The 11,115-nt window shown below is 32.1% G+C and overlaps 1 long non-coding RNA gene across 1 annotated transcript in view; it reads right to left on the bottom strand.

The window, feature by feature from the left end:
* Nucleotides 1-805: 805 nt before the first annotated feature.
* The window catches only part of LOC128249803 (uncharacterized), a 484,216-nt gene continuing 473,906 nt past the window's right edge, over nt 806-11,115 (bottom strand). The window contains exon 3 of the long non-coding RNA XR_008265919.1: nt 806-1,155. This is a non-coding gene — a long non-coding RNA (uncharacterized LOC128249803). The remainder of the gene's footprint in view (nt 1,156-11,115) is intronic.

Here is an 11,115-nt window from a genome sequence, read left to right as displayed (position 1 = left end):
ACAGACCATTGAAATATATATTTTTGGAAAACTCATTTTATTTAGGTATTAAGATAAGAGTGACGTAGAATTATTGATTTGCCAAAATGGGTCATGATGGTAAAAGGTTGAGAATTGCTGAACTATATGAATCAAAAATTATGTGCCTATAAAACAACTTAACTGTTGGCATTGAAGAATGTCAACTTTTTGCTTTCAACAATCATTCATGCTTCCTTAAAATTTACATTGCACTAGATAAGTTATTTTAGAATCATTTATTTTCTATTTATTACTGTTATGTTTTCAATACAAGAAAAACATTTATATTTCATTTCACCTTTTTAATTTCATTTTTTTTTTATCTAAAGTTATTTTTCTTACATGAAACAAATCAATGCAAACAGACATCAATTGTGTAGTGAAGGGATTACTTATTTTTGTGACAGCAGTATCTAGGGACAAAATACAAATAAAACTAGTCTTGTTTTTAAATGATTTTTTTAAGTTAATTTTTTCTTAAAGTTTCTTTTTAAGCAAAGATTACAGTTAATTCTTCTTTGGAAAACATAGACCTATTTTATTTTTACATTTATCTGAAAACGTGGTTTAAATGTAGATTTGAAACATGTTTATCCTTAAGTCATTTTGATTCATTGATTCTGCTAGTATAGTAGAATATCTGAAATATATATCACAAGAAAAAAATATAAGCAGACATATATCAAATGCATAAAAAACTGTTTTTTAGTAAATAGTTTTCAGTGGTATTTTTTTTTTTTTTTTTTTTTTTCAAAGAAGCACAGATGTATTTTTTGCTGCTGCTTACCAGTTGAAAAACATGTAAAAATTTGATTTTGTTTATTTTACTTCTGTTCTTCCATGCATTTTCCACTCATTATTAACAGGATATTTGCATGTAACTAATATTGCATCTATTCAGGATGGGTTCCTGCAATGTAGACCATGTATGCACATTACACATCTTGTTTCAAGCTCTTTGAGAGAAACATCAAACCACGTTGATCTTACCAATTTTGGAGGAGTTATATGTGTGTGTGTGTGTGTGTGTGTGCATGTGTATGTGTGTGTGTGTAGATTCATATAATGATAAATATAATATATGAATGGATAAGCAAATAGATAAACAACATTGAAGGAAGTTAAGGGACTCACCTATTCATTGATCAACAAAATATGAAAGAGAAAAGAAAATATTTTAAAGTTATGAAAAGAAGCAGAATCAACAACACAATAGTTCTCACTTAGAAAACAGACAAAAAATTAAAAATACAAATTTCCCTTCAGTAAAAAACAAAATTTTAAAATGTTTTGGCTTACAAGTTGCAGAAAACTTTAACTTGAAGAGAAAAAAAGTTTCACATTTTGCTTTTTTATTATATTTATTTCTTGACAAATACTGACTGTAATTAGTTTCTTTGTATTCTAGTGATTATACAGAAATTGTACTAATTGGAAATTATAAAGAAGAAAGTAATATTTTGACAGAATCAACAAAATTTGCTAAATATATTAACTATTCCCTCTTCTGTTTTATGAAGAGTTTGATGCAAAAGTTCCAGAAGTGACTGAGCAGATCTATCATCAAAGCATTACAGTTGGGACGATCTCATCTTCATATTTAGACTAAATTGAATGCAAATGCTTTTGGTGTTAACTGTGCCTTTTATTTCTTCAAGTTAACCTTGAATGAGTAAATCTAAGACCAGTGACATTCAATCCATGACCATATAGACTTTTGTTATGAGAAAAGTGTAGTTTGTTGAGCAACAAAGTGGTGGCTTCCTTTTCAGCTGGCCTCCCATATTGCAGTAATTTAGGAGAGATAGTTTTATTGATGATATCGTTTTCCTTTCAAATTTATAATTTGATGTCAAAGTTGAAAATTAACAATTTCATTTAAAATGGCTCAAGAATATTTATGAAGTTTTAACCCAGATTTTCATTCCATGAAGCAATATCCATTTGAATGAAATGCAGTACATAAATATGCCATCAACATTGCATAGAAAGATATGCAAATCCAAGCACTAAAATAAATATTTCTCTAAAGCTTTAGAATAACAATGTCATAAACCATTTTCTTAACTTATTTTAGTGTAAAATTCTATGTTTAAAAACATTTTATTTTTGTCCAACTTCCTTTTTGGTATATTAGTACAAAAAGATCAACACATTGCAATATAATTTTCAATAGTTAATTTTAATAACAGAAGTGGATTGGTAGAACTTTTAGTGCATCAGGCAAACTACTTTATGATATATGTTCTGAGTTAAAAATTTTATAGGGTTAAATTTACTTTTCCCCACTTTAATGGTCAATAAATTGAAATGCTAATCAAGCACAATGATTGATATATTTGTCAGTTCTCTTCCCCTAAATGTGAGACCTTCTGCCTATGTAGGAAACCAACATTTAATTTTTATAGAATTCAACAATAAAAGAGGTCAAAATTATTTTAATATTATTCAGTTTAACACTAGCATATCTTTTCTAAATGATCAATAGATGTCTAGCTGTAATCACCAGTTCACAACAATCTGGTTGCTGAAATATATCTAAATATAGTATAGGTAAACAGTTTATTTTCAAGTGTCCCTTTTTTTGACCAGCAATTAATATTGAAGGTCAATCTTGATTTTTTTTTAATCAAGAAGAATTTATGGTATAAAAACTAATATTATCACCTTTAGGGGAGTTTGAAATAATTATGACAAATATTGATTGTTTGTAAAGTGGTAAGAAACTCTTGGGAGAGTTTCTTACCACCCTACAATTAGTAACTAGGAAAGCAAAGAACTAATCAATAGGTTATTTTCTAAACATAAAACTGTTTAATTACCTCTGGAAATGGCTGCAGTGTTCAATTATTTTTTATTAAATTTGCTTTATTCATTTTAGCTTGTTAATGATCAACAACTATGTTTTAATTTAGTAAAAATTAAGCAACTATGTAATCATGTTTAAAGAAATCTAATGTGGTATTTATCAACAACAGTATTTAGCATATTTTATGAGAAGAAAACATTTCACCCTTTATAAATTGTTTAATCTCTTCAACAACTTTTTATCAAAGTTTTGGAAAATATAACAACATTTTTATTTCTTTAGAAATTTCAAAAGTATGCCAATTCTGGTTATCTGCTTCAACAAACTTTCTTTACTTGTTCAAAATATTTTCAAATATCAGAATAACTGGTTGTAATAAATGATTTATAAGAGGTATTTCAAAATGTTTATGGTCATTGATTCCACATTTTAGCTGCATTAATTCACAATGAATTTGTAATAAACTTGTTCTTAATAGAATTTCCAAATTTGGTAATTTGAAATTTATAGCATCAAACATTAATGTTGATGGTTGTATAAATTAATTTAGGTACTTTCATAATGATAACATAGTGTATGTTCTAATATAGCTATGTCATACACTGAATAAGACAATGTGAAGTAGTCACTGAAACACAATGTAGCTTGCAATCTTCCTCTTCATATAGCTTGTCATCCAATAGATATCAAAACAACAAGTATGTTCTCATATCATCATCTCATAATCTCACTTCAACATCCTCTTCTGTTTCTGGTAGAAGTCTACAATGTAAGTGATGTGTGTACTCAACAATAGCCAGCACTTTCAACATTGGTTCTTATCCATATCTCAGGAGTTTCATTATATTTAATATTGCAACATATGATTAAACCTTCACTAACTTGTGAAATGTATGTCCTCTTCAAAACTCCTCTACCACAAAAGGGGTTTGTGATTCAAAAGTGTGTCCAATGGTACATTTGTTTTGTTTAAAAGATGTCCAATGTTTAACAGTATTTCTTTGGCATTCTGAGTTCAAACCTTACCAAGGTTAACTTTGCCTTTCATTCTTTCAGAGTTGATAAAATAACAGCTGAGGGTGGTATAGGAGTGGTAGACAGAATTTGTCACCAAGGTTAACATGACTAATTGGTACCTGAGTATCTTTAGTGTACTCCAGTTGTTTCAGAGACCCACCGTTCACTGCAGTTGTTTCCTGAGGAAGTGCTAGAAGCAAGATCTCTAGACAGAATAAATTATTCTATATGTATGTATATGTGTGTATTTATGTATCTGTGTTTGTGTGTTTGTGTGTTTGTCTGTATATGTACAATGTGGTATCAAAGAGTTCCTGGACTAGTTATGTTTAATAAAAATTAACTTATTTACCTAAGTTTTAACATCATTTTCTTTGAAATAGTGACCATGCTCAGCAATACACTGGTCCCAGCATTCTTGCTATTTTTGGAATCAGGCCTGGAAGTCATTTTCTCTAAGCAAGTCAAGGACCTTCTGCAATTTGATCTGGATCTCGACAACAGTGTTAAAACTGTGGCCTTTGGGGAAAAGATGGAAGTCTACAGGTGCTAAATCTGATGAACAGGGCAGGTGCAGAAGTGATACCATGTTGCTTTTAGTGAGATAAGTGTGGACAGCTAGGTGTTAGGGAGCATTGTTATTGTGAAGAATCCAATTTGTCATGCTGCACAAATCTGGTCAATTTCACTGAATGTGCTCCCTCAAACATTTCAAAACGTCATTGATTGTTGCACATGTGCTGTTCCAAGTATTGTTGCCATCTGAATATTTCTAAGAAGTTTGTTATTTGCAGATTTTGATGCCAGAATACAGCTTTTTGAGATGGTCCCAATTGCACTGATTATGATAGGTACCATAATCACTTTTGAGGCTTTATGGATTCTTTTCACTTCAAATCTTAAGTTCTGGTATTTCCCAACTTTTTCATTCTCTTAGCAATATTTTGATCTGCAGCTATAACTATGCTGATGCAGATCCATTCATTGGACTCCTTCAGTAGGAAAGTGATATCTAGGTTGTTATATTGCAGCTTTTATAAGGTGGTATCAAAAAGTGCCTAGATTAGTTCTGTATTGCACCAACAAATGGCAGCACACACTTGCGTGCACAATGGCAGCTTGCAGTGACCTTCACGAGGCAATATGTGGAGTGACATCATTGTGTTTTCTTCTCTAGTTGTGAAATTTGTGTTTTTTGTGATAATGTGTATGCTGTAGTCTGTGATTTTTGTCACACACAGAAATGGGAACAAAGAGCAATGTGGAATTTTGTGTTAAACTTGAGAAGTCTGCTACAGAGATATTAAGCATGCTTCAGCAAGCTTATGGTGATGAGGCAATGGGTTGTACACAATGTTTCAAGGGGCATGGGTGCTTGAAAAGAGAAAGAACATCCCTGGAAGATGATGAGCAATCTGGAAGATGATGAGCAATCTGGAAGATCTGCCACGAGTGTCACCCCTGGAAATGTGGAGAAAATTCATCAGCTTGTGCATGAAGATAGTCGGAAGACAATCAATGACATTGCCAATGTTTTTGGTCTGATATATGTGTCTGTGTAGCAATCCTAACTTCTGGATTCTTCACGACGACAATGCACCTTGTCACTGAGCTCTCCTCGTCCATGAGTTTCTCACTAAAAACAACATGGTATCGCTTCTGCACTTACCCTATTCACACTTCCATAGATTTAGTACCTGCACATTTCCATCTAACCCCCAAAATGAAAATGCAGCTCAAACAAGGTTGTTGAGCAAACTGCAGAAGGTCCTCAATTCACTTACAGAAAACAACTTCCAGGCTGGATTCCAAAAGTGGCAGAAAAGCTAGGATTGGTGTATAGCTGCACAAGGTGACTATTTCAAAGGATATAATGTTAAAACTTAGGTAAAATAAGTTATTTGTTATTAAACATAACTAGTACTGGAACTTTTTGATACCACCTTGTATTCTGTATATATAAGCATATTCCATTTGAGTTTCACTTGATCATTCTCTGCTACAGGTGAAGGCTAGTTCTCATACCACTTGTTGGAACACTCTAGCCCAAACCTCTTGTACAACTCCCAATGTATTCGCACTGCTACTTTGTTATGGTACTTTATTCCTTTTGGGCTAGTTTTGAGCAATCACTAATTATGTAACTGTCACAGATAATTTTCCACATAATCTACACAAAGGTGATACTGTTGTCTTATCAATGATGCACTTGATGTAATTAGTACGTAACGATTGTTCTTGAGCAGCAAGAATCAGTCCTTTCATTTCCTTCTATGAAAAACTCTGTCTTAATACACAGACACACACTCACACACACACATATATATATATATATATATAGTGGCTGTATGGTAAGAAGCTTGCTTCCCAACCACATGGTTTCAGTTTCAGTCCCACTGCATGGCAAGTGTCTTCTACTATATATATATATATATATATATATATATATGGTGGTTGTCTACTCCTTATGCTAATTCGTTGGCTACAGATTGTATTGTCCCTGAATTGATAGAGGGGAAAAATTCTGAAGCTTGGATTTTGTTATTGGTGCAAATGTCAATGTGTTGGCTGAATGCTATTTTTCTGTTTTACGGAATTTTGATCTGGGATTTGTGCAGAGCCATATATGTATATATATATATATAGAGAGAGAGAGAGAGAGAGAGATAATAACAACAAATGGAGCAAAACGCATGTCGACATGCGTTTTGCTCCATTTGTTGTTATTATCCATATATTCTCAAAATGTATCACGTTAACTTGGTATATCAACCTGTAAATCGGCTGGGATATCTTGTTTTTTAGTGTAATTTTGCTACCCCTGGTAACCATTAACGTATTCAAATTATCGAAAGTTTTAATAACTGAGATAATATTAATATACATAAAATAATATATATATATATATAGATAGATAGATAGATACATACATACATACATACAATACATACATACATACATATATACATACAATCATAATACATACATACATACATACATACATACATACATACATACATACATACATACATACATATATATCAATTGAATTTAAGGATAAAATCTATATGAGATTTTATGAAGTAGCCAGCATGTAAAATCAATTAGAATAAAAAAATTAATATGAAATATATAATTTCATAGATGCAATATTATATTAAGTAGTTACGAGAAGTAAAGCCACATGCTAGAAATAGAAGCCAAAGGCCTTAAACTACTCTATCAAAAATACACATGTGCTGAAATTGCCCTAATATAATATTATATATATTATTCACTAACTTGAATATATTTGTTACTTTCCTATAGAATTTTTATTAACTCATCCTCTCCTCTTCTATACATTGCTCATCTTTAGCAGTAAGGCTGATTAAATGACATTTCCATCATTGCCTAAAAAACATTCCTTCTCCAGGGCATGAATTTAGCCATAAACATTCTTCAAGTCGGGGGGGGGGGGGAGTAACTAAGTATCATATCACAATTCTAGCATGATCCAATACATATAATTCCTAAGCAGGTCTGCTGTAATACGTCTCCATCCCTTATATTTGCTATCTATCTGCCTTAAAATATTCTCTATTCCAAGCAGTGTGATATCACATTGATAAAGATAGGATAGTTTCTAATTTCTTAATTTCTCTTCTATTGAATATTAGCCAGACAAATATACAATTCTTTTGTTCATTACATTTTTGACAAATTCACTTAGTGAAAGAATGAATCTACTCCAGTAAGAGTAATTTTAAAAAAAAATGCATGTATATGTGTGTAAAAGGGTACAGGTGTTTATATATATATATATCCTCTATCTCTCTCTCACCACACAGACAAAAGGTTGATAAGCAAATATATATGGCATTCAATCATTTATAAAATATGAAACATATATTTGGCAAAGAAACATATATTCCTTGATTGTTCTTTAAGCTACAGCAGCTGATTGATGCAATATGTATTGTTCAAATTCATGAACATCAGAAATAATAAACACCAAAAACAATAAAATTTGTCATGAACACATAAATACAATGCATTAATATTTTCAAGTGGGAAACATCACATAGCTGACTTTTCTCATCAGAAAGAGGAGAGACAAAATCTATAGTAGTATACCATATATTTAAGAACATACAAATACCAATAAAAAGACAGAGGAAGAGGTGAGTTAGTAATGGTGAGTTAGAGTACAAAAGGCTGTAAAATCAGAAACAAAGACAGGTTAGTAAAAGGAATGAGAGAGAGAGAGAGAGAGAGAGAGAGAGAGAGAGAGAGAGAGAGAGAGAGAGAGAGAGAGAGAGAGAGAGAGAGAGAGAGAGTATAGAGAAATGAAAGAAAGATAAATAAAAAGTAGGGAATAGATGGAAAGGCCATTTACTAGGTTATAAAAAGACTAGTTGAGACATATCACAAACCAAAGTTTGAGGAAAATAGAATAAAGAAGGAAAGTCAAAGAGAATTCTTTAAAAGAATGAAAGAAATAGAAAGCAAACCAGGCATGGTCTGCAGTGCAAGTACCAAAATGACCTCCTAACCATATTAATGCAGTATAAGCTTCCAAGTATGTAGAAGTCAAAAGAAAATGAAAAGAATTAAAAACAATGAGGAACCTGAAGATAAAAGAATAAAAGGATAAAATAACGGTGAATAAAAGGTAATGTCATCAATATATGAGGAGTAATAAAATATATCATTACATACCTACAAACAGAATACCAAAGACATAATGGAACCATAATAAAAAAGGTATATCATCATCGTAACTATACCAAGTCAATATATGGAAATAGATAAAGAGAATATGTTGAAGGTAAGATGAGGATGTCCGTTCAAAATACAGGCCTGTAGTTTGTTTAGAATGCTGGAGCAAATAGAACTATAGTAAAAATTATCATTTTGAAAAATTGATGTTGGTAGAATGCAAATGCATCATATTGCCTAACAAGGAGAAGAGCCTTATTTGTGCATAATGTTTCAATAGGTATTCTGCTGAGTAGACTGCATGTGATGTGACCATGTTAGTCTTCAAGTCCCAATACATGGACAAGTGTTATTACGGGAAATATGACAGTGATAATAATTTGCTCGTGAAATGGACATTTTGTACATAATATCAGAAAGTGATATGAGCTAAATAGTGTCACTTAAAATCTGTTGAAGATCCAATACACACACACACACACACATATATATATATACCAGGTCATCCTATAAGTAATGTCCAGATTTTGGATAAGGAAAACAAGTGATCGAATTTTATATTTTAATGAAACTTAATCATCAATATAGATTCCACGATTATCTATGACATCTTTCCATCCACTCATAAACTTTTTAATCCCATTAGTGGAGAAACTCTTTCAGTTTCAAGGAGAAAAACTCTGAAAGGTCAGTTTTAACTTCCTCAGTTCTTTCGAGAGTTAATCCATCCAAATGATTCTGTAAACTATAGAACAAATGGTAATCTGAAGGAGCAAGGTCTGGAGAGTAAGGAGGACGAGCAATTTTGTCCCAGTTAAGTTCCTCAATCTTCTGTGATGTGATCTTTGTAATGTGGGGTTTTGCATTGTCTTCATAAAACACCACTCCATTTCAATTCACTAAAGCAGGTCATTTTTCTTCAAAGCAGCATTCAAATGCTCTAATTGCTGACAGTAGATTTGAGTATTGATTGTTGCATTAGTTGATAGCTGCGCAAAGTGGATGATTCCTTTGCATTCTCACCAAACAGAGAGAAAAACATTCCTTGTATGGAGTTCCCTTTTTGGTTGTAGTTGAGCCTTTTCCCCTTCACCAAGCTAATGTCTACAAGGCTTAACATTTTGATAAAAGACCCATTTTTCATCATCAGTCATCAGTTGATCCAAAAATGGCATTATAAGTTCACAAGAATGAAGAGAAGAGCAGATGCCCACTCGGGATTTGCAATTGGCTGCAAACAAATCATGAGGCACCTATTTTCTGAGTTTTGGTACCTTTTCAAGCTGTTGAAGATCACAGTAAAAAGTTGTATGGCTTGAACAAAGCTTATTTGCCAATTCTTCAACTGAAACTGCATGATCTTTTTCAAGTTCTGCCAAAAGGAGCTTGTCATCAAACTCAATTGGACATCCTGTTTGGGCCTCATCTTCAAGGCTGAAATCTCCACTTCTGAAATTTACAAACCATCTTCTGCAAGTTCTTTCATTCAGGCACTCTTCTCCATAAACTGAGAGAATATTTCATGTCGCTTCAGCCCCAAATGCTCTTTAGACACTTTCATGTTTGAAGAGCAATAATTAGTGAAATTTCAATTTATCCTGCAAAATGAAATTTAATTAGATTAAATATGTCCAAATACATATAAATATTACTTGATGCCATTAGACATTCTAAAATTCCATGAACGTGTTTACAAATTGAAATTCAGGTTATGCAATAGAAGCTGTTCTATAATGTAAACATCAACATCTCATACTCAATGTTGAATATGTGGTTTTGATAATGCTTCTATCTATCTATCTATCTATCTATCTATCTATCTATCTATCTATCTATCTATCTATCTATCTATCCATTTATCTATCTGTCTGTTTGCCTGTATGTATGTATGTATGTATTCTCCATGTAGTCTCAGCAAAGCATTTGTCATGAAAAGTGCTCAATAAATATTCATAAAATGACGTGCTTATACATATGCATATTAACTATAGGAATAAATGCCTCAGTATTATAATAAAAAATAACGTGTACAAAGAAAGCAACAGAGGAAACATAAAAAAAGGCCTAGTGCAATGATATAATGATATATATAGTACAGGTAAAATGAGCAGATACAAGAAAATAAAGCAAGCTAGTTACTGGAATAAATGCATAATAATATCATATCTACACTAGTCATCTCTACATACAGATTTTGTTTTTAGCAGACATATGTTAATAAACATATCTGAACATGTGATGTCTCATCAATTGAAAAGTTATATAAAAAAGGAGACTTCTGTCTAGCCTTATTATTTCATTCATATGACATATTTAACTGTATTCATATAATACCCTTTATACATTTTGCATACATTTTAATATAGATACTAGCAGTGGCACCCAGTGTTTCCAAGGGAAAGGGACTGTGTGTGTTGTGTGTGTGTGTGTGTGTGTGTGTGTGTGTGTGTGTGTGTGTGTGTGAAAGTGGGAGAGAGGGAGAGAGGCAGAAGGGGGAAGGGGAGGGGGCGTGTATGTGTATGTCATCATCATCATCATTGTTTAACATCTGCTTTCCATGCTCGCAT

This window comes from Octopus bimaculoides, chromosome 18, assembly GCF_001194135.2.
Source record: "Octopus bimaculoides isolate UCB-OBI-ISO-001 chromosome 18, ASM119413v2, whole genome shotgun sequence".
NCBI lineage: Eukaryota > Metazoa > Mollusca > Cephalopoda > Octopoda > Octopodidae > Octopus > Octopus bimaculoides.
Note: the sequence above shows the minus strand (reverse complement) of the source record. Positions and strands in the feature narration are given on the sequence as shown.